The following is a 25,410-nucleotide window of genomic DNA, read 5'->3' as shown; positions in this document are numbered from 1 at the left end:
ATTTGGTTGGCCACAATGGATCTTTATTACTTGGAACATAGGAGAATGAGAATTGAACTCATAGAGGTTGATAAAATTATGAGGTGTGTGGATAATGTGGGCAATCATAATTTTCCCCAGGGTTGGGAGATCAAAGCCAGACTGCACAGATACCAGATAAGAGGTGAGATATTTAAAAGAGACCTGAGAAATGACTTCTTTACAGAGTGTAGTGCTATCTGGAATGAGATGCCAGCAGAAGAAGTCAAGGTGGGTACAACTGCAACATTTAAGGGACATTTAGATAGATACATTGAGGGGTGGGGCTTGGATGTTATGGGTCAAATCTGGGCATCCGGGTCTAACAGAGGGGTTGCTGTGATCCACATGGACCAGCTGGGCCGAATGGCTGAATTACTCCATGCTGAATTACTCTGTAGTTTTAAAAAAGTTCACAACCAAGTTCAGTCTAATAGTGAAGTTGATTATGCCTCAAAGACATTTTACTTGGTTAGTCCATGAAGCACTAACTTGTAGCTCTTTCTTTAAGGCATTCCATATCAATTTTTAGCAAATATATTGCTTATACATACTATGGGTTTAGCATCACTTCTAAGCAGTTTCCAGTAAAATTAAAACTGAGCCTTTTTTCCTGTATAACAATGGAATAAGTAGTAGAGTTATTATCTCTGGGCTCCAGCAACTCATGTCGAAGCCTGGCTTCCAGTACTATCTCTGTGTGCAGTTTGCACATTCTTCCTGAAGACACTTGGATTTCTATCAGGTTCTTGGTTTCCCCTCACATCTCAAAGACATGCTGGTTAGTAAGTAAGTAATTCACCAAAGTACGTCGCTGAATGGTAGAATCTGAGAAGAGGAGAGCTCATGAGAATACGGGGGAAATAAAGTGGCGTTACTGCAGGGTTAGTGTAACTTGGTGCTTGATGGTCAATGCAGACTTGGTGGGATGAAGAGCTGTATCACTCTGTGACTTTAGAATTGTGACAACAGGGTTTAGGAAAATCGCCAGTGAAGGAAGCTTTATGTTTAAGCTCGATGCACACCATTTCTATCAGTTATCCAACATTACTGATATGTTGCACAATAAATAGGTTTGTTTGAGATTGAGGGTATGAAGGGGTGGTTGTGGTAACTTAGGAAAATGAAGGATGGGTTTTTAGAGAAGTTGAAATGAAATTAAAAAAGGACCTATATATATAAAATTTTAAAAAACAATTACACATTTTCAATAAAAATACAAAATGCTGACAGAACTCAGCAGGTCAGACAGCATCTACTGGAGGAGGTAGTGACCTGCTGAGTTCTGTCAGCATTTTTTATTTTTATTTATTTCCAGCATCTGCAGATTCACTTGTGTTGCCTACATATTTTCAGTTCAACAATGTCTCAATTCTCAGAATTATATGATATTGCTAAGGTGTTCCAGTCACACATATAGGAAGGCTCACCAATTTAAATAAAATATGTGTTTTTAAAAATTCTTGCTTTGGGCCAAATAATATGAACACACTCGCAGATCAAAGCTCATTAAAATACAATGGCAGAAAGAGACTTCTAAACATGCGCAGAAGCAATCAGTTGGATTCTGTTACTTGGGAGAACTTCAGTCTTGACAAAGCAAACGTGAATCCGCTGTTTGTAACGGTTATAATCGGTTATAATGGTTATAGCACTGATTATAACATTAGTACATAGACCAGAACAACACAGGAACAGGCCCCTCGGCCCACAATGTTGCACCGAGCCAATTAATTGCTTGCTATAAAGAAGTACGTTAATAAAATTTGTAAAAATATATATTTAATCGAATTAAGGATAACAAAGCTCAATAATCAGAATTAAATGAGTCAACGTTCTTGCGACCATAGCTCATGGTATTACATACTTATGTGAATTTTCATCAGTAGCTGAACAACTTCACAATTGCCATTAAAACCAGTTATAACAACAAGCACAAAAATAAGCCTAGTAAAACATCTTGGAATATAGAGTCAGGTTGTGCACAACATGGCTCGTGTGGACACCTGCTAACCAACCAGAGAGCAGCAAGACACAAATGACTGACATGTCAGAAACCAGCAATACATAATGTATTTCTCACAAACATAAAGTTAATCATTTGCACCAGGAAAACCTTTTGAAGCCTATTCTGAAACACTTTAGATCAAATGAGGGAATTCTAATTAAAACAATAAAATGCATGATACAGAATAGTGTCAAGTCTATTTCTTATTTATTAGGCAAATACATCCAGACAAGGCATTCTTCATAACTGTATAACAGAATTCATAATTCTGTTAGAACTCTTTAGATTTAAGGTAATTCTAAAATGCAATGGAAAATACCTTTTCTTTGTAAGCGTACCCAGAATACCATGCTTAGCACATCAGGCAGCCTACCTTAAATGGTGGAGTGCAAGTCTTCATCTGAAGCATGGAGCTGAGCTTCTTATGAGGGGAAAAAAGCTATTCATGAACATGCAGCTTCCGTCTCCGAATGGAAACTGCTGTACTGCAGGCTCTACTGCTCCACACAGAGGCCAAGATGCAATCTTTGAAACTGCAATAAATTCTTCAGAATTACTGCTCACCAATCCTTCAGTCTCTTCTATATGAGCTACAAATCTTTATGTCACCAGGGTGCTTGTGTCAGTGACTATCAAGGTAATGCAGACTATTAGAATAATAACTAACTTTTAAGTTTTAATATACCTGGTTGTTCAAGTCTCTGTTGATAACATTATCAAAATGGTACTTAGGAGCCAAAGCAGGAGAATCTAATGTAGCATTTCACAAAATATATGTTCTTAGATCATATTTTTCATATTTAATTAATCTGAATCATAATTTTTGAAAAAAATCATTTAAATCAATCACAATATAGTATTTATTTTATAATATTATGAGTCTGTCTAGAATAGAATCATAGTATGGCTACTGCACAGGACGATGCATTTATACCATCAGTGAGAAATCATTTCAATCCCATGGCCCCCCTCTTCCCCCATAGCACAAAATATTTTCCCCTTATGTTCCCATCTAACCTTCTTTCAAAAGCCAGACTCGCAAAGTTTCCGCCAGGCAGTGAGTTTCAAATCATAAATAAGATTCTCTCATATTCCACTGGATTTTTTTGCCCCATCACTTTTAAATCTGTCTCCCATATTCTTTTAGCCATTTTATAAGGAAAGAGCCCCAATTAATCTTATCTAACCCAGTCATGCTTCTGTACACTTGTATCAAATTTCCTGTCAACCCCCTTTGCTCCAAGAAGAATAACTGAACTTTATCAGTTTGGTCTTAAGACTGAAATCTGTTGATCCCACAATCACTAAAGCAATTTTTTATCTGCACCATTTCGAGAACCTTCATATCTTCCCTAAAATAAGGCCTAACTAATATTTTATACAGTTTTACTGAAACCCATAAGTCAATTTTGTCCTTAAGTGAAAAAACTCACTGTTCATGGTAACCGTGCCTCTACAGAATTGTAACGAATGGCATCAAAAGGCCCTGAGACCTGATAAGAAACAACAATAAGAAACTACAAGAGAGAGAGGAAACTAATTTGGATATTCATAGCAACATTTAGTATTCTAGGAGCTTGCTCCACAAGTGTCCATAAGTCAAGTGTCTTAACCTAGGATAAGCTTGTAAAAGTTCAATGCAGCCTATTTATTACTCTGTGCTTCTAGTAAATGAAGCCCATGACTACTCATTTCACTACGCACTGAACTGTCTTTCCACTTTCAAAGATTTATGAACTGATATATCCAAGCTCCTCTGATCCTGCAAACCATCTGAAATGTTGCCATTGTTTCTGCACATTCCTTCTGCCAAAATGCAGTAAACTCTTATTTATCCAATATCCATACCTCCAGAATTCTCAGCAATGAGCAAAATCTCCAAGAGCATTAGGCAATTCTATATATTCTTTTCAAAAGCATAAATTTGAATTTGATGTGCAGGGTTCCAATGCAAGTTTATGTACAATTATACACTACGACAGTGCAGTTGTGGGCTGATTTGCAGCAATAGCTTCTTTGAAGATTTGGTACTTCCAGTGATGATGAACACAGTCATTAATTTATTCTTGCAGTATTTTATGTTATACAGTTTAGCCTTTAAATATAGAATTACAGCGTAAAAGGTTCAGGAGATGATATATAGTTCAACAATTCAGCATAGAATACTTGTGTGATTTACACTAACACTTCCTTTTTTTTGTAATATTCTCAAGCAACAGGCACCCACCATTCCCCATGGACGGCAGCTGGCAGAGAGTATGCTGTTTATCACTTCACATTTCATTGTTTCATCTGTCAGAATCTGCTGGGCTATCTACGTCCTCTTCCAGTTGATAACCGCCCTCTTTATCATGTACCACACTCCATGTCTGCCGCCTTCCACAAATTTTGTATTTTCACCTGCAAATCTATACCCAAGTCATTAACACACATTGAGAAAAACATTGGTCCAATTACTGGGAACTAATGTCCTACTTCACAATGCCCTTCAGACCTTATCAGATTTTTAGCTATCAGTGACCTTTTATTTCATAGGCTTTTCGATAGGTTTTTGTCAAAAGCATTTTTGTCACAAAGATGACACCTCCTGCACCCACTACATCAGCCTTCTTTGATACGTCATTCAGGTGAGTCTGTCTTCAGCTTCACATTTGTCTCAACAGTGCTTATCAACCTTCATCAAGTCAAGTCGTCACTTTTTATTGTCATTTCGACCATAACTGCTGGTACAGTACATAGTGAAAATGAGACAATGTTTTTCAGGACCATGGCTGTACATGAAACAATACAAAATCTATACTGAACTATGTAGAACAACACAAAAACTATACTAGACTACAGACCTACCCAGGACCGCATAAAGTGCACAAAACATTGCAGGCATTACAATAAATAATAAACAAGACAATAGGCACAGTAGAGGGCAGTAAGTTGGTGTCAGTTCAGACTCTGGGTATTGAGGAGTCTGATGGTCTGGGGGAAGAAATTGTTACATAGTCTGGTTGTGAAAGCCCAAATGCTATGGTGTCTTTTCCCAGATGGCAGGAGGGAGAAGAGTTTGTATGAAGGGTGCGTGGAGTCCTTCATAATGCTGTTTGTTTTGCTGATGCAGCATGTGGTGTAAATGTCTGTAATGGCGGGAAGAGAGACCCCGATGATCTTCTCAGCTGACCTCACTATCTGCTGGAGGGTCTTGCGATCTGAGATAGTGCAATTTCAGAACCAGGAGGCTCTCAATGCAACCTCTGTAGAATGTGATGAGGATGGGGGGGTGGGAGATGGTCTTTCCCCAGCCTTCGCAGAAAGTAGAGACGCTGCTGGGCTTTCTTTGCTATGGAGCTGGTGTTGAGGGACTAGGTGAGATTCTCCACCAGGTGAACACCAAGAAATTTGGTGCTCTTAACGATCTCTATGAAGGAGCTGTCAATGTTCAGTGGAGAGTGGTTGCTCTGTGCCCTCCTGAAGTCAACAACCATCTCTTTTGTTTTGTTCACATTCAGAGACAGGTTGTTGGCTCTGCACCAGTCCGTTAGCTGCTGCACTTCCTCTCTGCAAGCTGACTCGTTGTTCTTGCTGATGAAACCCACCATGGTCATGTCATCAGCGAACTTGATGATGTGATTCAAGCTGTACGTTGCAGTACAGTTGTGGGTCAGCAGAGTGAACAGCAGTGGACTGAGCATGCAGCCCTGGGGGGCCCCCGTGCTCAGTGTGATGGTGTTGGAAATGCTGCTTCAGATCCAGACTGACTGAGGTCTCCCAGTCAGGAAGTCTAGTATCCAGTTGCAGAGGGAGGTGTTCAGGCCCAGTAGGCTCAGCTTTCCAATCAGTTTATGAGGAATAATTGTGTTGAATGCTGAACTGACGTTTATGAACAGCATTCGAACGTACGTGTCTTTATCAATCTAAAATTCTACTAGTGCCTATTGATATGCTTTCCGAAAGAGAATATGGATGTAGATTCAAATAGATTTTCTTTTAGTTTAACATATACCTGTTAAAAGTTGTCCTGTCCAAAACTGGAAGATGCTGCGGAAGATCGTGAACATAGCCCAGCACATCACACAAATCAATCTTCCATCCTTGGACTCACTTTACACCACACGCTGTTGGAGCAGTGCTGCCAGGATAACCAAGGACACGACCAACCCAGCCAACACACTTTTTGTCCCTCTTCCCTCCTGGAGCTTGAAGATTCGTACGGACAGATCTGGGAACAGCTTCTTTCTAACTGTGATAAGACTGCTGAACGGATCCTGACCCGGATCTGGGCCGTACCTTCCAAATATCCGGACCTGACTTGCACTACTTTACTTTCCCTTTTCTATTTTCTAATTATGATTTATAATTTAAATTTTTATTATATTTACTTCGATTTGTACTTCAGGCAGCGCGAAGCACAGTATCAAATATCTCTGTGATGATTGTATGCTCTAGTATCAATTGTTTGGTGACAATAAAGTAAAGTAAGTAAACCTTAAAGGCAGTGTCAAAAAGAAACCAAAATACTTTAACTTATTTATATCAACTTGAGTAAGCTCTTGAAGATAAACTGTTCACTGGGGCAGACACCTTTTTTACAAAAAGATCATCGACCAAGAAAACCAGACCCAGAAGTGAATTGTACAGAACCCAGAAACAAAGCAATGAGCCAAGATTTGCAGTTGCAATAACGTTGTAACTTTCCAGGGTTTGCTTATATACACACAGCTACAGTGTGTATCAGTTCCTGCCAATGAGATTCTGTACACCCGCACAGTACAGTTTTTCAGCATTTGTGGGTTTAGCCTGTGATTTTAATACTTAAACACCAAAGAAAATGGTAATGCTTATCGACTGAATTCCGATTTTGTGCGCTTTCCTGAGATGGTGAAAATCCACAAATAATTCAAGAAAATTCCAGCGAGCTCTATGATAATTAAGGAAAACCCAAGGCAATTTCATATTGTCCATTAATTGTCATCCTGGTAACTAACAATTTAAATTAGAGTCATAAAGCAATAGAGCATAGAAATAGGCCATTCGGCCCAAAGGGTCCATGCCAGTCACAGCATCATCCCTGCTAGTCTCAGCTGCCCACATTTAGCCCATAACATTCTATGTCTTGCCCATCCACATAGATATCCAAATGGCTCTGAAATGTGGCAGTACATTCCAGATATTCACTACCCTCTGTATAAAGATTCTACCTCTCAGGTCTTATTTAAATCTCTCTCCTCTTATCTTGTATCTGTGTCCTCTATTTTGGCTGCCCAGCCCTGGGAAAAAAAGTCTATGATTGTCCATCTTATCCATACTCCTCATGACTTTATAAAATTTGATAAGGTTACCTCTTATTCTGTTGCACTCTGGGAAATAAAGTTCCAGCATGGCCAAGCTCTCCCTATAACTCAAGCTATCCTCGTAGATCTACCCTATAACTTCTCCAGCTTGACAATATGCCTTTCCCATAACAGGACGACCAAAGCTATACACGACATACAAAGTGCGGCTTCACAATTGACTATATAACCGCAAAATGATGCCCTTACTCCTAGGTTCAATGCCTGACTGGTGAAGGTCAGCTTGCTAACACCTCTTTCCTCACTCTGTACTTGCACAGCCACTTTCAGCAAACCATGCGTTTGTATTCCCCGACCTACAATGCAGATCCCAACACTGACTCCAGAGGTCAGAGAATCAACCTTTACCCAGCATCATTTGCTTCCTATCATTGAGCCATTTCTGAAAACACCTCACTAGCTCCCCCTGAATCCCATCTGATCTAATCTTCCAGATCAGCCTGCTATGTAGGATTTTATCAAAAGCTTTATTAAAGACCGTACAGACAATATCTACTTCCCAACTTCCATCTGTTCCTTTTTGGGTTCTCTCTTTAAAGACTCCAAAAGATTCATTAGACATGACTTCCCACACACAAAACCATGCTGACCATTCCTGATCAGGGCTTCACTATTCAAATGATCTTTCCCTCAGAATTCCCTCTAGTAACTTTCCTACCACTGAGGTCAGGCACACTGGTCTTGTAGTTCCCCAGCCTTTCCTTGTTACCCTTCTCAAACAATGGAACAACAATAGCTACCTTCTAGTCCTCTGGAATGGCTAACAGTGAAGCTAATATATCTACAAGTTTTTCTCTTGTCTTGCATATGGCCCAGAAGAGTACTTGATCAGACCCTGAGAATCTGCCTACCTTAACATACTTCAAGGCTGCCAATATCTCCTTCCTCATAATATGCATTGGAATCAAAAGCAGGATTCCATGAATTTCATGAATTAAATAGCAAGAAAATTCCAAGATAGTAGTTAAAATCAAATCCTAATAAACCTTGTGGAACTCTGCTCCAAATCTAACTTATGAACTTAATCATCCCAAATTCTAACTTAAAAGCAGAAATTATTCACCCACTTCTGAAGTAATTAAAAATGATGTAACAGCTTCTGACTGGAAAATCTAAACTCCCTGAGCAATCTAATGCTACTGTCAGCTGAGATTTAACTGTGCTTGTACCTTGGCAATATTTCCAGTCCGCTCACAGCATGACATGCTCCAACAAATAGCTTCATTTCTTTTACACACTAAAACACCAAGAATACTAATATGCTTCTCTTTTCATTCATTTTCCTCTAAAATTCATCCTATTTAATATAAAGTGCCTTTGTCTAAATTATCTTTTATTTGCTGTTTGGTTATTTCTGGCAGTTTCACCAACAATGCAGCTTCATGATATTCATTAAGGAAACAAGCCAATATCCTATAGATAGCCAAATAAATTAGGTAACTCAGTACACATCAATATTGCCACCATAGCTATTCTTCTGATTTGATGGAATCTGCAACTTTGTGCATTAATTAGCAGTAGGCAATTGCTATTAGCTACAGTGGCTGGGTGTCACGGTTATTGATTCTGACAGGCCATCCCAGACGATCATTTCACTTCACTGACATAAGGTAAAAAAAAGATCATGGTGACTTCTAAGAACAGTGCAGTGTAAATGTTATTTTAAAGATTATTTCAGGTATGGTATTTCTTGAGCATATCCAAATCAGCCAAGAATTTTTAAATAAATGAACATTATTGAAGATATTCTGGATCTATTTAGCTTTTAATCAATACAATAAATATTTCTGGTGGGTCACTGTCAACAACTGGAAAATGCTAAGTGACAATATTTCAGACAAGATTCATTTGATAAAATGCACAAGCAAGACCAACAGCCTTCAGTAAACTAGATCTGTCCAGGCCAATGTTCAATTTAATTTTGTCAAAGTAAATTAATGCTTCTTTACTATTAATACCCACAGTTGCACTTATGTTCCAAGATACTGTATTTGATAAAGCAGCCTCCTAAAGTACCCCAAAGCTAGCTTTTATAAAAAAAAGTAGGTACTTCTAATATGAATTGGCAGCAATACTGAATTGTTGGAAATAATTCATGCAGAATCATGTCACCTCAGGAGATAAAACAGAGGGAGGGATCTAACTTTGCCACATGTGGATTTTCTGAAAAAGCCATCAGAAAGTGCTCTAGAATTTTGGTAGTTTTAGTATAGAGGATTCATGATGGACTTTGGAAAAAAGCTTCAGATGGGGAAGAAAAATGTCAGTTTGCACAGTACAGCAGAACAGATGTTGAAGACGCACGGTGCACTCACTGGGAAACACCAAAGTGTAGTCCTCAACCCCAGATCTGTAAGATGAGATGACATTTTGCAACAGGATATATGGCTAAAATAAAAGGAGAACGTGCTGGAAACACTCAGCAGGCCAAGACATGTCTGCTGGAACAACTGCTCAGTTACTGTTGATAAACAGAACACCTAGAATCTAATTAAGCCTTGTTCAGTTAGGAAGGGGAAGTGCTGGAGACAATTGAAAGTAGAAAGCATTGCAAAACAAACCACAAGGAGAGGAGACTCTCAACTGCATTTTCTACAATGGCAGAGGCTCTAAATCCTCTAATACGGTGCCTTCCTAGCATTACAGAATGGATAGGTTCAAATTTTCTTAAAATAAATAAGGAAAAAGCAGAAATTTTGGCTATAGGTAGCAATAAAAGAAAGCATGAGCCTTAGATAGTAACATTCATCTGACCTTATTAATCGAGCCAGAAGTAAAGAATTCAGGCATTTTTATTGACTCAGATATATTTCAAATCACTTATTAATCATATTACTACAAAGACTGCACTCTTTCATTTAAGGAATGTTCTATTTCTTATAACATCTCAAGATGCAGAAAAATCAAAAGACTGCTGAAGGGTCTCGGCCCGTAAGTCGACTATACTCTTTTCCATCGATGCCGCCTGGCCTGCTGAGTACCTCCAGCATTTTGTGTGTGCTGCTTGGATTTCCGGCATCTGCAGATTTTCTCTTGTTTGAAATTGAAACAGGCTTTTGTTTTTAGTCGATTAGACTACTGTAATGCATACTTTTCAGGACTGCCTTAGAAAGATGTAAGTTGGCTGCAGTTTTCTTAAAATGCAGCATCAAGAACCTTAGCCAAAAAAAAGAAAATCTGAGCACACTTCACCAGATTTGGCATGATTACACTGGCTGCCTGTGTCCTTTAGGACCAATTCTAAAATACTCACAACTGTATATAAGGTTCTGAATAATCCAGCTCCTCTGTATATTTTGGAGTGCCTATCCCCTTACATCCCAAATTGCAATCTTAGATCCATGAATTCTGGTTTGCTTAGAGTTCCTAAAGCCAAACATATAAGAGCTGGTGATGCAGCCTTTTGCTGTTATGCACCAAAAATCTGGAATACGCTACCAACTGAGATACACCAGGCTGGAACTATGGATCGTTTCAAAACTCTTGTAAAAACCTACTTTTTAAAATTTGTCCTGATTATAAGACAAATCCCTGATGATGTTTATTATATTTATATATTTTGACATATTACATTTTATTTTATATTTATAATAGTTATGATTGTTAATTTTGTCTGATATTTTTATGATTATATTAATTGATTTATACTGTCTGTATAAAGTACTTTAAGCCTGCATCTTTATGTATGAAAGGTGATATATGAATGAAGTTATTATTATTATTAAAAGGTTCCAACTCATGAGAGCGTTCATGACACAGACCTTCTAGCAGGACAACAGTGAGGAAATGGGACATTGGGGAAGGTAGTCTGGAAACCACCTTGTGAAAATTGGGAAGAAATTCTGTGAAATCTATATTAATGTCAGCAAATGGAGAATAGTAAGGAGATCTGTAAAAACTAAGGTTGTTTGGAAATGAGTCCAATTATTGTTTGAGAGCTGTTAACGCCTGATGCTCTGATAGCCGTCTTCTCCAAATAATCGTGAAATTTAGAAAAACAGAAAAACCACGGGAGTCGTTGAAAAGGAAAGCCATCTCTCCCCCCAACATGAAAAAGCAACAAGACTCACAAACCTCAAAAGCCCCCACCATCTCTGTTGCACAAAGAACTAACAAATTGCCCACAACTCCAAAATTCCCAAAGGCCCAGCCCCTCCCTCACAAAGAACAGCGACAATTACATCAAATTCCTAGACCCCTCCCTCACACTAAAAAAACGGCGATGATAACATCAAATCGCCAGCCCCCTCCTTGCAGAAAAGAACAGCGACAATAGATCAAAACTCTCTTCTTCTTTCTTCTTCTGTTGTCTATCAGAATCCGATGACGACATCCACTCCTTTAACAGTGAGATCTTTGATGACTATATGGTCCTATCCTGGACCCACAAGTTCTGTTGCAGGTGGGACATGTACATGTGATAGTGGTGGTAGTGATGGCAACCATGGCTGCATTTCTCCTGGCTCTCTTCTGCTGTCTTCTGGTTGTTCTTTCCATCTCCAGAATACAAACCCCATCTCTACACAGCTGTCGCCAAGTGTTACGGTCAGCAGCAACATCCTCTAGGTCCTCAGGTCTGATCTTGCACTTCCTTAAAGCATTCTTCATCTGATCCATCTTCATCATGAGCATCGACCATGATGTAGCTGGCCGTATAAAACTCTGCAGGGTAGCCAACATGGGGGCATCCTTATCACGTGCCCCAGTCACTGCAGCTGACGCTGGGTGATCATGGCCTCAATACTTCTGCAGTTGGTCTTTACAAGTATTTCAGTGTGATGTACCCGCTCACGCCAGGTAATTCACGCTGAAGGCAGCTTATGTGGAAGTGCTCCAAGGACTTGATGTGACAGCTGTAGATTACCCAAGCTTCACAGCCATAAAGGAGGGTGGTGACACAGACCGCTTGGTATACAGTGATGGTTGTGGAGGGACGAGGACTCCTGTTCTGAAAGACTCTACACCGAAGCCTCCCAAAGGCGGCTGATGCCTGTTTAATGTGACTCTGGATAGCGTTGTCAATGTCGCTATCCTCAGAGAGAGTGCTCCCCAGATATTTGACAGATGGCACTACTGACAGCTTTTCATCACCAACAGTGAAGGCAGGTAGGGTGGATGGGACACTAGTACTCCATCGGCAAGCCACTTCTGTCGGTGGTATTGACTGTCAGCCCCATCCTGCTGTACACTCTCACCGCCACAGCAAGGACAGTCTGAAGATCCTCTGGAGTATGGGCCACAAGAGCACAGTCGTCTGCATACTGCAGCTCCAGGACCTGTTCTCTACGGAGCTTAGTGGTTGTGTGAAGCCTCCTGATGTTAAAGAGGTTGCCATCTAATCTGATGTCCACTGCCACACCACTGCTGTCTTCAATCTCATTGTGGAGGAGATTGGTAACACACAAGAGGAAGCTGTTAAAGAGCACTGATGCTAGCCCACACCCCTGTGCTTACAAGGAAGGGCTCAGACTCCTGTTCTATGGTCACCCGAGCAGTCATCCCATCATGGAACTGGCAGAGGATGTTAACAAACCTATTGGGAAGCCAAACCTGAGGAGGACATCCCATAAGAGCTCTCTCTGCACAGTGTTGAATGCTTTGCAGAAGTCGACAAAGGCCATGAACAGGTCCTGATGTTGCTCCCGGCACTTTTCCTGAAGCTGCTGGGCTGTGAAGATCATGTTGATTGTGCTCCTGTTCTTCCTAAATCCCCACTGCGATTCAGGCAGCATTGACTCGGTGATGTTGCTGATGAGCCTCTGAAGCATCACCTTAGCCAGAAAGGAGTGATATGCCCCGACTATTGCCGCAGATGGCCTTGTCACCCTTGTTCTTACAAATGACAATGATGTTTGCATTTCTCCATTGCTGTAGGATGTTCTCGTCAGTCCAGGCCTTGGTGATGTACTGGTGGAGGGTGTGCATACACATGTACCCTCCGTTCTTCAGTAACTCAGCAAGGATATTGTCAGTGCCAGGGGATGGTTGTTAGTCCTGATGAAGGGTCTCGGCCCAAAATGTCAACAGTGCTTCTCCCTATAGATGCTGCCTGGCCTGCTGCGTTCCACCAGCATTTTGTGTGTGTTGCTTGAATTTCCAGCATCTGCAGATTTCCTTGTGTACACATGTCTGAATGACCTGTTACCCCGGCCCCAATTCCCTAACCCATAGAAACATTCTCATCCTGCACTGGTCACTTCTCGTCTTTTATTGCTGCTGTTTCACACATTTGTACTACTGCTTGTTTTATTAAATAGTTCCAGTAACATTATACTACTGTCTTATATAATCATGCACCTCGCAATCCCACTCGGGGACCTGTGTTTGTGACTGTGTGTGCCGGATCATAACTACATGTGTGGAGTGTGACTGTATGTACTGCGTTATGCTCCTTGACCCAGAGGAACGATGTTTAACTGTATACATGCGTATGGTTGAATGACAATAAACTTGAACTTGAATATAATAAAAAAGAAATTGCACTGTGTGGACTGGTAAATGCTCCTATTGATTTGATTCCTACACCAGATTGTTGGATATGGACGTAATTGAGAAGTCTGACTATTTTTAAAATCTAAGGCAAAGATGGTGTAAAACCCCAAATGTGAGAAGGAATTTACAGGGAACTGTAACTTACATGTAAGTTACAGAGAAAGGTTGAATAAGTTAGGTCTTTATTTTTTGGAGTGTAGAAGGTTGAGGGGGGGGGGAACTTGATAGAGGTTTTTAAATTATGAGGGGGATAGACAGAATTGACATGGACAGGCTTTTTCCATTGAGAGTAGAGGAGATTCAAACAAGAGGACCTGAGTTGAGAGTTAGGGGGAAAAAGTTTAAGGGTAACACGAGGGGGAATTCCTTTACTCAGAGAGTGGTAGCTGTGTGGAATGAGCTTCCAGTAGAAGTGGTAGAGGCAGGTTTGGTATTGTCATTTAAAGTAAAATTGGATAGGTATATGGACAGGAAAGGAATGGAGGGTTATGGGCTGAGTGCAGGTTGGTGGGACTAGGTGAGAGTAGGCGTTCGGCACGGACTAGAAGGGCCGAGATGGCCTGTTTCCGCGCTGTAAATGTTATATGGTTATATAGAATTAACACTGTGCTGATGACTGCTTAGATAATACCCTATAATACACTCTAATATTTCTAAATTTAGGTCAGGCAATTATAATGTCGTGCTCATTAAGTAAGGAATTGTAGCGGTGTGCTCCACGCAGCGCTGAAATAACGACACGGAGTCAGTAAACTGCAGTTAAAGAAGATTTTCTTCGAACTTCATGGCTTCGCTTTAAAGCCTCCCTGATCTCACCCTCCCCGGGTGCAGATGCTGTAGGAGGCACGTATTCACAGTCCTGTCCCACGTGCGGATGCTGTAGGGAGCGCGTACTCACAGTCCCGCGCGAGCTTTTCCCCTTGCTGATGAAGCAGACTTGGCGCCCTTTTGGGACTGGCCTTTATGCCGGCGCGCTGGCTATTTGTGAGCCGGTTCGAGTGCACTAGGAAGTGCGTCGCCACATAACCCCCCCCCCCCCAGAACCGGCGATACACCCACCAATGTCCACAGTCTGGGCCGGACCCGGTTTGGGAGGTCGGCCCCTGCGCCGTGGTGCCGGGAACTCGACCGGTTGTGCCACGTTCACATGGCCCGGTTTGAGGCGGTCCACCGTGAAAACCTCCTCTCCCCCCCCAACGTCCAGCACGAACGTGGACCCGTTGTTCCTGAGCACCGTAAACAGCCCCTCGTAGGGCTGTTGCAGCGGTGGGCGATGCCCGCCCCTTCATACAAACACAATCTTGCAGTTCTGCATGTCTTTGGGTACACAGGTCGGGTTCTGCCCATGCTGCGAAGTGGGTATGGGGCCCAGGTTGCCGAGCCTCTCGTGTAGTCTGCCCAGGACTGCTGCGGGTTCTTCCTCTTGCCCCCTTGGGGCTGGTATGAACTCCCCTGGGACGACCAGGGTTGCGCCGTACACCAACTCGGCCGACGAGGCGTGCAGATCGTCTTTGGCATTATGCGGATGCCGAGTAGGACCCAGGGAAGCTCGTCCACCCAGTTAGCTCCTCTCAGGCGGTCCATGAGAGCCGACTTTAGGTGATGGTGGAAACGCTCCACCAGGCCGTTCGACTGTGGGAGTAGGCAGTTGTGTGGTGCAGCTGTGTCCCCAAAAGTCTGGCCATAGCTGACCACAGGCTGGAGGTGAACTGGGCGCCTCTGTCGGAGGTAATGTGGGTCGATACACCAAAGCGGGACACCCAGGTGGTGATCAGTGCCCGGGCGCAAGATTCAGAGGTGGTGTCGGTGAGCGGGACCGCCTCTGGCCATCTTGTGAACCGGTCCATGATAGTGAGGAGATGCCGCGCGACACTGGCAGGGGGCCCACGATATCCACATGAATGTGGTCGAAACGCCGGTGGGTGGGGTGGAACTGCTGCGGCAGAGCTTTGGTGTGCCGCTGCACCTTGGCCGTCTGGCAGTGCATGCACATTCTGGCCCATTCACTGACCTGTTTGCGGAGACCGTGCCAAACGAACCTGCTGGAGACCATCCGGATGGTTGTCCTGATGGAGGGGTGCGCTAAGTTATGAATGGGGTCGAAAACACGGCACTGCCAGTTTGCCGGGACAATGGGATGGGGTTGGTCGGTGGTGACATCACAGAGTAGGGTCCTCTCACCTGGGCCTATGGGGAGGTCCTGGAGCTGCAAACTGGAGACTGCGGTTCTGTAACTAGGGATCTCCTCGTCTGCCTGCTGCACCTCTGCCAGCACCTCAAAGTCTACCCCTTGGGAAAGGGCATGAATGTTAGGGCAAGAGAGTGCGTCCACCACGACATTGTCCTTACCCGAGACGTGCCGAACATCCGTCGTGTATTCAGAGATGTAGGACAGATGGCGCTGCTGGCGGGACAACCAGGGGTCGGACACCTTCGTGAACGTAAAGGTAAGCGGCTTGTGGTCCGTGAACGCGGTGAAGGGCCTACCTTCCAAGAAGTACCTGAAATGCCGGATTGCCAGGTATAGTGCCAACAGTTCCCGGTCGAAAGCACTGTATTTGAGCTCGGGCGGTCGCAGGTGTTTGCTGAAAAACGCCAGGGGTTGCCAGTGACCCTCGATGAATTGTTCCAGCACTCCACCGAATGCCGTGTTAGATCTGTCCACTGTGAGGGCGGTAGGGACGTCCATTCTGGGGTGCACTAGCATCGCAGCGTTTGCCAAGGCTTCATTCATTTTAATGGAAGTGGCGGCGGACTCCTTGTCCCAGGTAATGTCCTTGCCCTTACCCGACATCAGGGCGAACAGGGGGCTCGTGATTCGGGCAGCTGAAGGGAGGAAGCGGTGGTAGAAATTCACCATACCCACGAATTCCTGAAGGCCTTTGATTGTGGTGGGTCGGGGAAAATGGCGGACTGTGATTACCTTAGCGGGCCCTGTATTTAGTAATCCTGTGGCCCAGGAAGTCGATGGTGTCAAGCCCGAACTGGCATTTGGCGGGGTTGATTGTTAGACCGTACTCACTCAGTCCGGCGCAGAGTTGACGGAGGTGGGACAGATGCTCCTGACGACTGCTGCTGGCTATGAGGATGTCGTCCAAATAGATGAAAGCGCAGTCCAGGTCCCGTCCCACCGCGTCCATTAACCGCTGAAACGTCTGTGCGGCATTCTTCAGGCTGAATGGCATGTGGAGGAACTCGAAAAGGCCGAACAGGGTGATGAGTGCTGTTTTGTGGACGTTGTCCGGATGCATCGGGATTTGATGGTAACCCCGGACGAGGTCTACCTTGGAGAAGATCCATGCACCGTGCAGGTTTGCAGCAAAATCGTTCAGCCTGCGGTAGTCGCTGCATGGTCTCCAGCCCCCTGTCGCTTTGGGCACCATGTGCAGGGGGGAGGCCCATGTGCTGTCGGACCGCTGTATGATCCCCAATTCCTCCATCTCTTGAACTCCTCCTTCGCCAGTCGGAGCTTGTCCGGGGGAAGCCGCCGAGCGCGGGCGTGGAGGGGTGGTCCCTGGGTCGGGATGTGGTGCTGGACGCCGTGTCGGGGCATGGCCGCTGTGAACTGCGGTGCCAGAACCGATGGGAAATCCGCCAGGACTTTGGTGAAGTCGTTTTTGGACAGCGTGATGGAGCTGAGGTGAGGGGCGGGCAACTGGGCAGTACCCAGGGAGAACGTCTGAAAGGTCTCGGCGTGTACCAGTCTCTTCCTGGGCAGGTCGACCAGTAGGCTGAGAGCCCGCAAAAAATCTGCACCCAGAAGCGGTTGGGCTACGGCGGCCAGTGTAAAGTCCCACGTGAACTGGCTGGAGCCGAACTGTAGCCGCACCTGACGGGTGCCATAGGTCCTTACCGTGCTGCCGTTCACGGCCCTCAGGGGGGGACCCGGTGCCCTGCTGCGGGTGTCATAACTCGTCGGAGGTAAGACGCTGATCTCGGCACTGGTGTCGACCAAAAAACGGCGTCCCAACCGCTTGTCCCACACATACAGGAGGCTATCCCGATGGCCAGCCGCCGTAGCCATCAGCGGCGGCTGGCCCTGGCGTTTCCCGGGACCTTTCAGGGCGGGCGACAACGGCGAGCTTTGCGCCCCACCGCTGGTGGTAGAAGCACCATTGTTCGTTGGGCTTCCCACCCCTGCCTCTGGGGTTAGTGGGCTCTGTGGCCGGGCCTGGACTGGTTTGCTGCCGGGAGCGTGGCTGGGAGATCTGTGCGATGGATGCCCCACTCACCTTCTTGGCGTTCCACAGCAAGTCCACCTGGGCTGCCACCTTCCGGGGCAGAAATCCGCGTCAGACAGCAGCAGGAGTATGTCCTCGGGCATCTGCTCCAGGAATGCCTGCTCAAACATGAGGCAGGTTGTGTGTCCGTCGGCTAGAGACAACATCTCATTCATTAAAGCCGATGGAGGTCTGTCGCCCAAGCCATCCAGGTGCAGTAAACGGGCAGCCCACTCGCGCCGTGAGAGTCCGAAAGTCCTTATGAGCAGGGCTTTGAATTCCGTGTACTTGCCGTCCGCTGGGGGAGACTGTATGAACTCCTCAACCTGGGCCGCTGTGTCCTGGTACAGGGAGCTCACCACCTAGTAGTAACGTGTGTCCTCTGAGGTTACCTGCCGAACGTGGAATTGGGCTTCTGCTTGCTGGAACCACAAGTGAGGTCGCAGTGTCCAGAAGCTTGGCAGTTTCAACGAAACTGCATGAACAGATGCGGTGTCATTCATCTCCGGTCCAAAGATCTTTTGGATCGTCGGGGTCATCAATTGTAGCGGTGTGCTACACGCAGCGCTGAAATAACGACACGGAGTCGGTAAACTGCAGTTAAAGAAGATTTTATTCGTACTTCGCGGCTTCGCTTTAAAGCCTCCCTGATCCCGCCCTCCCTGGGCGCGGATGCTGTAGGAGGCATGTATTCACAGTCCTGTCCCGCGTGCGGATGCTGTAGGGGGCATGTACTCACAGTCCTGTCCCACGTGCGGATGCTGTAGGGGGCACGTACTCACAGTCCCGCGCGAGCTTTTCCCTTTGTTGGTGAAGCAGACCTGGCACCCTTTTAGGACTGGCCTTTATGCCGGTGCGCTGGCTATTTGTGAGCCGGTTTGAGTGCGCTAGGAAGTGGGTCGCCACAGAATTGTATTTTTAAACAAATGTGAAATATAATGGATTGCAAGTCGTTTGGAAGGGATTGGAGAAAGTTTGCACTGCTGAGGGGAATTTTCATTTTTAATGCTACAATGCACGCTGCTCACATTTGAAGGTCACTGGACAGCAGGCATCCACCATGCTTGGGGCCTGGAGCCAGCTCAAACCCAACAAGTGTAGGAAACAAAAACAGTTGGCCAGAATATTGGCCAAGGGTCAGTGTTCATGAAACGGGGATTTCTCATGGCAGTGTTTTCCAGTCCTCATTCCATAGTCAGGCTAAGAGTGACTTTTGAACTCAGTGTTATGGTGGTAACTTCCAGTGCTAATTTTGAGAACTGTAGGTTAGTCTAGGTGTGTATAATAGACAGTCCTCACCACACAATACCGAATTCATACTGTGTTTAGTTTGAACTAACTGATTTCAAATTTTCAGCTTAATATGCAGGAAGCTCTTCAGTAGCATATTGAAGGGTTCTTTTGTCTGTTATGGCAGCTCTATTTGTCTGCTATAGTAATTCAGACCACGTATCTGAAAAAAACCTTATCTACAATTTCCGCTAAGATCTTTTACCATTTGGTTCTACTCTTCAAAGCCGCATAACAGTCCTGCAGGATCTAATAAGTCAGACAACTGTCAGCCTTATGCTTTATTGAAAGCCTATCTAACCATTAGGTCACCATGAATAAGGCTGAACCAATTTTCAGATAATGTGCAGGTCAATAAAAGCCATAAGCAATTTCAACCCGGATTGATTTGTCCTTTCATTAACCCCACACTGAATCCAGATACAGAATCCCAACTTCTACATGAATAATACGTTGCAGACCTGTCCGTACATTCTCAGTCCGAAGAGACATCCTGAGCCTCTCTTTTTTTTCTCCCTATTTTGTTTATTTGCCATACATTTTAGAAGAAAAATTGGAGAGCACTGCATATCCACTTTTCTAACCATGCAACTTCTAACACCTGCATTAAAATAATTTGATGAACTTATACTGTATTGGTTGTTGCTCTTTCTCGAGTACACTCTGCATCCAAGTCTTCCTGTTCATGTGCATTGTCATGGCAATGGTACATATTAACCCCAGCCTTCCATACAGCAGTGCTCCAATGCAATTTGCCTACTGCCAAAGCAGGTCTAAAGCAGACACCATCTCCCAGGCCCCACACTCATCTCTGGAGCTTATGGAGATCTTTGTCAGACTATTGATAATTGACTACAGCTCCATCTTCAGTACTATCATTCCAAGGACACTCACCACCAAACTGTGGACTCTGGGAGTCAATACTTCCCTCTGCAACTAGAACCCTGACTTCCTAACCAGCAGACTACAATCAGTAAGCACGGGGAGCAACACCACAGACATGATTATTCTCAACACTGGTGCTTCACAAGTTTTGTGTCCTCAGCTCCCTACTCTACTCCCTGTAAATTCGCAGACTCAGCTCTAACTCCATCTACAAGTTTGCAGATGATACCACTGAAGTGAGCCGTATCACAAGCAATGAGGAGTTAGCCTACAGGAAGGAGATAGAGAGCTTGGTAACGTGGTATTATGACAACAATCTTCCATGTCAGCAAAACAAAAGGCCTATGACTTGACTTGAGGAAGTGGTAGGGTGCTGTACCTGCTCTGTTTACGTCGATGGTGTTAAGTTGAGAAGGTTCAGAGTGCCTAGTGTTATGTACCCCGTAACGGGTTGAAAAGGACCAGCAGATATGGACACACCTTCCATTATAAACACTATTTTATTAGTAACTAAATGATAAAATAATACAAAGCAAGATAAGGTAAACAGGTTAGCAGAGTATATGCATATATAAGTGAGTAAATAAGGTTCCCAAGCTTCTCCCAGCTCAGGCGATTAGATGATACAGTCCTACAGTGGTATGGTAAGAAGTCAGTTCAGTTCTGGAATTTGAATTGAGTAGAAGGGAGAGGGAGAGAGAGAGGGACAGGGAGAGGGAGAGAGAGAGGGAGTTGTTTTGTCTTCCTAGTGCCAATGCCGTTGAATCTTCCATGTCGTCCTCCTGCTCCCGAAACTTAAAGTCACCAACTTGTGACCACAAAAAGAGGATGCTGTTTTCACGTGGTACCACTATCATCCCAGGCAAGGGTCAAACACACCGATAGCGTTCCACCGGTCACCCCTTTGACAACACTGTGAGCAAAAACCCCACCTTTGTCAGGGGCACACAAAACTCAACCAGTGTCTTCCTTGGTGTCTGGCGTATCTGATTACAAAGCCAGCTGACCTTGTATATATCCCACAAGTACTGAACACTACCTGTCCATCATATAGTTTCGCCTTTCAGTTTCCAAGGCAACTCACAGACCTTCTGTTGCTCTCTCTCCCTGAAATAGCACACACGCTGTTCACTCCCTCTCTCTCTTTTTAAAGGAACAGTCCACTTAGAATAATCCCTCAGATCTCATCACATTAGGAATGAATATCACAACTACATTGCTCAGAACAGATTCAACCATGTACATGCCACAGTGAATAAAGCTCAGTGGCTCCGGTATTTCCTCAGAAAGCAAAGAAATTTGGCATGTTCCTGTCGATGCTTACCGATTTTTGTTCTTGCACAGTAGAAAGCATCCTAACTGAATGCACCATGGCTACACTGCATGTATCTGCAAGGAACTGCGGAGAGCTGTGCACACAGCTCAGTGAATCAATCTCCCTCAATCCCCTTCTGTGGACTCTGATGACACTTCTTGTTGCCTCAGAAAAGCAGCCAGCATAATCAAAGACCCCCTCCCTCCCTGGAAGTTCTCTGTCCTTCCCTCTGCCATTGGGCAGAAGATACAAAAGCCAGAAAACTCAAGGGCAGCTTCTGTTTACATGATTACATGCTGGGTTGAGTTCAGAAGGCTGAGAGTTTCTAGGAGTAAATAGTTGAACTATTCTGAGCTGTGTACACAACTCTCTGAAGTTTCTTGCAGAATAAATGCCATTCAAAGCCGTGATGCACTCTCTTAGGATGTGTTCTGCTGTGCAACAATAAAAATTAGTAAGCATCAATGGAGACATGCCAAATTTCTCTGCTTTCTAAGGAAGTACAGGGGTTGGTGACTTCAGGTAGGGTAAGACAAGGAAACATAAACCAATCCTCACAGAGGAATCTGAAGTGGAGAGAGTGAACAATTTCAAGTCCCTGGGTGTTAAGATTTCTGAGGATCTAACCTGGTCCCAACAAATCAATGCAGCTATAAGAAAGGTGAGACAGTGGCTATATCTCATTAGGAGTTTAAGGAGTTTGGTTTGTCACCTAAAACACCTGAAAACTTCTACAGGTGTACCGTGGAGAGCATTCTGACAAGGTGGGTCACTGTCTGGTATGGGGTTGGGGGTGGTGTTATTGCACAGGATCGAAATAAGTGACAGAAAGTTGTAAGATTAGTCAGCTCCATCATTTGTACTAGCCTCTGATATATCCAAGACATCTTCATTTAGCGGTACCTCAGAATATTATTAAGGACCTCCATCACCCAGGATATGCCCTCTTCTAATTGTTACCTCCAGGTAGGACGTAAAGAATCCTGAAGGCACACACTGTGTGATTCAGGGACAGCTTCTTCCCCTCTGCCAACTGATTCCTAAACGGACATTAAACCCATGAACACTACCTCACTTTTTAAATTATTTCTGTTACTGCTCTATTTTAAATTTACATATATATGCTTACTGCAATTGAATTACTTACTTATTTTTTCTATATTATCATGTATTTCATTGTACTGCTGACACTAAGTAAATAAATTTCACAACATATGCCGATGATATTGAAGCTGAATCTGATTCTGATTCTACCCCACTGTAATAAGACTTTTAAATGGTTCCCTGGTATGATACGATGGATTCTTTCTCACAATCTACCTCGCTGTGCGCTTGCACTTTACCTTTTACCTGCACTGCACTTGACTTTGATTTGTTGTTGCTTTATTTTGTTTTATATCAATGCACTATGTAATGATTGATCTATAAGACAAATTTTTCACTGTATAAGATACAGGAACAGGATTAGACTATCGAGTCTGCTCCGCCGTTTCATCATGCCTGATCCATTTTCTCTCTCAGCCCCAATCTCCTGCCTTTCTCCCGTATCCCTTCATGCCCTGACCAATCAAGGATCTATTGACTTCTGCATTAAATATACATAAAGACTTTCCCTCCACGGCTGCCTGTGGATTCACCACTCTCTAGTTAAGGAATTCCTCCTCATCTTCATTCTAAAAGGACGCCCCTCTATTCTGAAGCTGTGTCCTCTTGTCTCCTGAGTCCACTCCCACCATAGGAAACATCCTCTCCACATACACTGTTTCAAGGCCTTTCACCAATCGATAGGTTTCACCCATCATTCTTTTGAATTCCCATGAATACAGGCCCAGAGCCATCAAACGCTCTCCATTGGACAAGTCATTTAATCCTGGAAACATTTTCGTGAACCCCCTTTGAATCTCTCCAGTTTCAGCACATCCTTTCTTAGATAAGGGGCCCAAAACTGTTCACAATACTCTGTGAGGCCTCATCGGTGCTTTATAAAATCTCAACATTACATCCTTGCTTTTATATTCTAGTCCTCTTCAAATGAGTGCTAACATTGCATTTGCCTTCCTCACCACAGACTCAACCTGCAAATTTACCTTTAGGGAATCCTGCGCAAGGACTCACAAATCCCCTTGGGCCTCAGTTTTTTGTATTTGCTCTCCAGTTAGAAAATAGTCTATCAAAGTGCATGACCATACACTTCCCGACACTGTATTTCATCTGCCATTTCTTTGCCCATTCTCCTAATCTGTCTAGGCCCTCTGTAGCCTCTCTACTTCCTCAAAACTACTTGCCCCTCTACCTATCTTCATATCATCTGCAAAATTTGTATCAAAGCCATCAATTCCATCATCCAAATCATTGACATCTCATGTAAAAAGAATTTATGTTACATACACCCAAGCCTGTGAAAGTATCAGCAACAATGGAACACACCCAGAGTCTGGATTTGCTGTTAACAAAACACTATTTTATTAGTAACTACATCATATAGTAACTTAAACCAGGTAAACCAGGAGTTAATGGTGTTAATCATATATATAGGTGTAAATTTATAAATCCCCAAACTTCTTCAAGCTCAGGTGGTAAGTGATACAGTCTTACAATGGTGTGTAAGAAAAGTTCAGTTCAGATGCACAGGTTAATTAATGCATGATGTTTGTAGTCCAAAGGCGAGTGTTCTGAGAAGGCAATTACGTTGATATTCCACAGATTCCATGACAGCAATACAAAATAACAAAAGCAGTAGGAATTATCACCGAAGTTGTTCCACTCCACACATGAATTATCACCGGCAGTGATCTTCAACGAATATCCTTCCAACACAATTGGCACCACATCCGAATTCAGCTATGGGACATCCCAAAGTGGTGGCCACAGGATACTCAAACAGAATCCACGTATGAATTATCACTGACAGTAGCTTATCACAAAGGGGACCATCTTCAAGGGAATCACCATCCAGGCAAGAGTCGACATACCAGTAGATTCCACAAGGTTACCCCAATCACACAATGTGATAGCCACTTATCCAGTTCCACAACATACGAAATAACATTCTCTGCTAACTTCTTCTAGTTGCAGCAAACTTGTGAGAGTCATTATCAATAATCTGGATCGATCTCAACTCACCCCTTTTGGGCTGCTGAGAGTCTAAACCAGCAACCGACTCACTGGTGTCTTCCATTGACCGAAACCATCTTGATTCTGTTACGAATGTGCCACAACTCTGAGGGGCCGAAAGGTACAAAGTAGCCCCCTCCTTTTTGAGAATCGCAAGATCGCTATTAATTCGGGTCTGGGACCCAGGAAATGAGAGAGAGACGTCCAGAATACACAAGGCTTGGAATGTGTCCTGGCCTCCGCAAGACAAAGCCACGGATAACGGCCATTGTCTCTTGGAGATGGAATTGTGTATTGAGTACTGTACTCTTCATTGAAGCCCTCAGGAGATGACCAGAATGGGCTGGTTGAGGGATCGCATCATCCCAACCTGATTGGCACCTGAGACCCCGTGAGTAAGGATAAAAGAGGGTCTGGGGAACAACCCCTTTAAATGCACCAGGAGAAACGCTAGAAATCCTGTGACAGCGTTTAATAGCGACAGTCGGTGGGGCTCGCGTGCGTCCTTTTCCTTTGCCTAGGAATTGGCGGGCTTACCACGGAAGAATGGCTTAGCTAAAGGACTGGCTACACCAATGGAACTCTCGAAGTATCGACATCATAAAAAGGAAAAGCTGGCAAGTTTCTAAAATCTCTCTCTTGACTCCAACCAAAGGCTGCAGCCTGAATGAACTGAGTGACTTTTATATTTCCATCGGACAATACATTATCCCCTAGACAACGATA

This window comes from Hypanus sabinus, chromosome 15 (genome assembly GCF_030144855.1).
Source record: "Hypanus sabinus isolate sHypSab1 chromosome 15, sHypSab1.hap1, whole genome shotgun sequence".
NCBI lineage: Eukaryota > Metazoa > Chordata > Chondrichthyes > Myliobatiformes > Dasyatidae > Hypanus > Hypanus sabinus.
Note: the sequence above shows the minus strand (reverse complement) of the source record.